This window comes from Arachis ipaensis, chromosome B01 (assembly GCF_000816755.2).
Source record: "Arachis ipaensis cultivar K30076 chromosome B01, Araip1.1, whole genome shotgun sequence".
In the NCBI taxonomy this organism is placed as follows: Eukaryota; Viridiplantae; Streptophyta; class Magnoliopsida; order Fabales; family Fabaceae; genus Arachis; species Arachis ipaensis.
In genome coordinates, this window is record NC_029785.2 from 75,713,441 (window position 1) to 75,717,954 (window position 4,514).

The 4,514-nt window shown below is 40.1% G+C and overlaps 1 pseudogene; it reads left to right on the top strand.

Annotated features, from left to right (window-relative positions):
* On the top strand, positions 226 to 1,394 carry LOC110266145 (annotated as a pseudogene).

Consider the following 4,514-nt stretch of genomic DNA (forward strand, 5'->3'; position numbering starts at 1 on the left):
ACACTTTCTTTATCATACTTCTGTACAACTCTATTCTCACTAACCTATATTGATATATTGTAGATAGTTAGAGAGAGACAAAGGAGAGGAGACGAAATAATAATTAAATTAAATAAATTCTTATTTTATATGCTTGATTTTAATTAATAATTATAATACTTGATTTATAATTCAATCAGCCTAATTCTGCATTTCTTCGTGCCACCAATCACTAGGGGTGGCAACATGCATCCTATCCGTGGGTACCCAATCGATCCGCAGCGGGTAGGGTAGAGTGCAGGATGGGTATGGTGCGGGTTGAGTCTCAACCCTACCCGACCAACTCGCACACTATATATGTATATGTTATATACTTATATAAAAATATGTTTCAAGTGGATGTTAAACCAAAGACCTCTCACTAAATGTAAAAGATCCTTAGCCACTAAAAAAATATCATTAATTGATAATTTAATACTTTTTCTAACATAAAAGTCAGTTCTATTTTAAATCAGAGTAAACTACCATTTTTACACATAAAGTTGAAAACGCTGACATATCTACCCATAGAAAACAAAAATTACCATTTGTACCCATAAAAAATGATTTTTATAAGCAAAATGATCCAAACCCTAAAATATTAAATAAAATCCCTAAACTACCCTTCTCTCCACCACTACCATTATCATCTCCTCCCCCTCCTCTCTCTCTCTCTCTTTCTCTCTCTCTCTCTTAATGTTCCGCTAGGGCAAATCTTGCAGGTTCCAATGGTGCAACCAGCTCTCCCCACAGGTGGAGCATCGGGCTTTTACCCCCGAAGAGGATGACACCATAATCAGAGCTCACGCTCGGTTCGGCAACAAGTGGGCCACCATAGCCCGACTCCTTTTCGGTAGAACCGATAATGCCATTAAGAACCACTAGAACTCCACCCTCAAACGTAAGTGCGCCTCCATGGACCCCATCGACGATCCTCACTTCGCACAGCCACTCAAATGTTCCGTTAGCGCCGGCGCCGCCATACTCGTGTCAACGGTGGTGGTGAGGTACTCGTTGCCGACGGTGATGGCGACGACGGAGATGGCGGGTAGGAAGGGGAGGATGCGGATGGAGAGCCAGGAGTATGCAGTGGAGATGTCGGAGCTGATGTTGGCGACGCGGGAGTTCTCGAGGGAGACAATGAAATCAATGGCGAAATCTTGGAGGATTCAGGGTTAGAGTCATAGATCTTAACCTTACTGATGAGTGTTTTCAATTAACCCTTAAAAAAGTCGTAGCCTTTGAATGTGTGTGCAGAGAAAACCCAATCCATTCAAGTGGTGAAGTTAACGGCAGTGATGGCTGATGGTGATGGTGGTGGTGGTGCTGTTGAGTCGCGATCAACATCGATGGGAGAGTGTGCGGCCGAAAGAATTAGGGTGACGGCTGAGGAGGAGGGTGAGACGGTGGTATTGAGTGGTAATGTGGTTGATGTTGGGATTGGGTCGCTCAGAACATTGAGAGAGAAAGAGAAGGGGGAGGAGATGATAGTGGTAGTGGTGGAGAGAAGGGTAGTTTAAGAATTTTATTTAATATTTTAGGGTTTGAATAATTTTACTTGTAAAAACCATTTTTTATGGGTACAAATGGTAATTTTTGTTTTCTATGGGTAGATATGTCAGCATTTTCAACTTTTATGGGTAGAAATGGTAGTTTACTCTTTAAATTATCATCAACTTATATAATAATGTTACATCTTTTTTGTAACCCGCGGGTAGGGTCGGGTACCCGCGGGTTAAGAACGAGTAGGGTTAGGGTTAGGACATTCTCAACCTGCGGGTAGTGAGTTTATATAAAAATCTCAACCCACAGGTAGCGTTAGGGTTGGCTCCAAACCCTATCCTACCTTACCCATTACCACCCCTACCAATCACACCTTATAAGTTTTAAGCAATACTATTCAGAAAGAGACATGTTACACACACAAGCCTTTTGGCATACAAGTTTATATAAGTTAACCCTAACCCAACAAAACCCACTTTCAAAATGCGCGCGTGAAATCATGAGTTCCTCCTCCAATGTTTATATCCCGCGTTCCCTCCTCCTTCTCTTTCTTCTCCTTCTTAGCGTTCTTTGTAAGAATTGCGACTAATTAACCGTTTAATTAAATAATTAATAGTATCCAAAATAGGATTAAAAAATTTAGAATGAGAATTGGAGGATTTAAATATGATTTTCGGACTTAGTAGATTTTTCTGAGTCAGAAAATGTAATTTTCGCGAAAAATCGAGTAAAATCGCGAACTGGCAGCTGAACTGGTCAAACCGGTTTAAGTCTGTCCGGTACTGTGAGAGAATAATTGAAAAACAGTATAAAATCTTAGGAAAATATTTAAAGTCGAAAATCGGGCATTAATTTTAAAAGGTTCGGCCGAAAGTTCGGCCAAACGGGATAAAAAAGTTAATGGGTTGGACCGGGCCCAAGTTGGGCCCAAGCCTAGCATATATATAAGCTTAAATGAACCCAAATGAGCTCATTCACTCCCCCACAAACACAAAACACAGCTGCATTGAGAGGAGAAGGAGAAGAGATAGCACTATTCACATACAACTTCTTTCGCTTGTATCTCGAACTACGGTTCTCCGATTCGCGTGCCGTCAGCGGCTACGCGAAGCTCTTGCTGAGCCCATCACTTCTAGCTAAGCCTTATGGTAAGTTTCTCAAAATCCCATGTCCAGTTTCCTGCCCTAAGAATTTCGAGTTTTTGGATTTTGTGTTGAGTGAAATTTTGTGATTTTGGGTGTTTAGGTACACTCTAGCACTTGATTACTATTGGGCTTTTGTTCCAAAACTGTTGGACAAGGTAAGAGTGTCTTGAACCCTTGTAAAATTGTGATTAAGTTGTACCCTAGGTTGAATTGTTGTAAATTATGTGTATATAGATTGAGATTGTGATTGTTGGCATTTGATTGGAGCTTTGGAGTGATTGTTGATGCTTGTTGGAGTTGGTTGGTGACTTGGTTGTGGTTGGAAGCTTGATTTCACTCAAATTGGGCTTTAGTGCATATTGGAAATTGACCAAGGTATGGTTTCGGTTTCCTCTATGTAATATAAAATATTTCTGGACACTTAGGCTAGTGACCCATAGGATAGGTTTGGATTGATATGATTGTTGAATTTGTTTGGTTGTTGATGTATGAGGAATTGATGTTGTTGATGTTGTTGAATAATGATGTGTGATGAATTTGAATGAGAAATATTATTGATGTTGTTAAACAATGTTGAATTATTGATATTGAGAGTGAATGAGGTTGATGTTAATGGTTGAAAGTGGTAAAATGATTATTGTTAAGTTTGTTGGATGAGAAGAAGTTTTAGTGTGAAATCATGGATAATTGGGTTTGAGAATTTGATGATATGAGTAGTGGATTGTAGCATAAAAGGTAAAATCTGATGTTGGATGGAGTTAGTGTGGTTTTGGTTTGGTTTTGGTTGTGAATTTAGAAAATTGAGAACCTTGTGAAATTTTGGTAAAAACGGACTTTTGTTGAACTTTGACGGATCATAACTTGAGCCTCAGTTTTCAAAATTTGTTGAAATTTATTTTAAATTACAGTTCATTGAAAAATCTTTAAATGGGTATAAAGTTTGTAAAAAATAGATTTTTGTAGAGGAAGTTATGATCATTCAAAGTTTAGTGTCAAAATCTGAATTCTGTGCATGCTGCAGAATTTTTGATTTCTGGTTTGTGTGCGCACGCACACCCCTGTGAGTTTTTGAACCTAACACACATAGGGGAAGGCTTGCTGTTGAGAATGCTAGCACGATCTGTGCGCACACACAACCAACGAAGTTTTGCAACCTGTGCGCACGCACACGTTGGAAGGTGCATTCTGTTGAGGGCGTTCGCACGCCTTGTGCGATCGAACAAAATTGGAGAATTTCACACTTGTGCGTACGTACACCTCTATACGTACGCACACATTTTGAAAATCCTCCTGGGCCTGCGCATGCACACCCCTATGCGTACGCACATGCCTTGTTTTTTAACTAAATTCTTGTTTTTAAATATTTTACCTTCCCAAGAAGCTTGTAAACTTCTGTGACACCTGTTTAAGACTTTTTGGCTTGTTTTGGATGTTAAAACATAGAGCAAGTCTTGGGTGAAACTATTTGGTTTTACCTTGAAAGGTTAGAGAACGGAGGCTTAGGTTTCTGGTGTACTGAGGATGGGTTTGGTGGAGAGAGAAGGAAGAATAATATATGAATTGAGAAACCGATGAACTAATGAGTTCGGAATGGAATTTATGAATTGACAGTGGTTGAGATGAGTCGAGGACTCGGAGTTGCAATGATGAATCGTTGGTATACTGAAATAATGAATTTTTGAAAAACCACTGATGTAATATTTTTAAATTGAGATTGTTGAGACGCTATGCGCTCGGCAGGGATGGTGGTTGGATCCCGCCTGTCAAGGTAGCGGCGGCGGCGTAAGGGCAGTGGTTCATCCCGCTTGCATTGAGATGTGAGGTCCGTGGCAAGAGTATCCCGCTCGC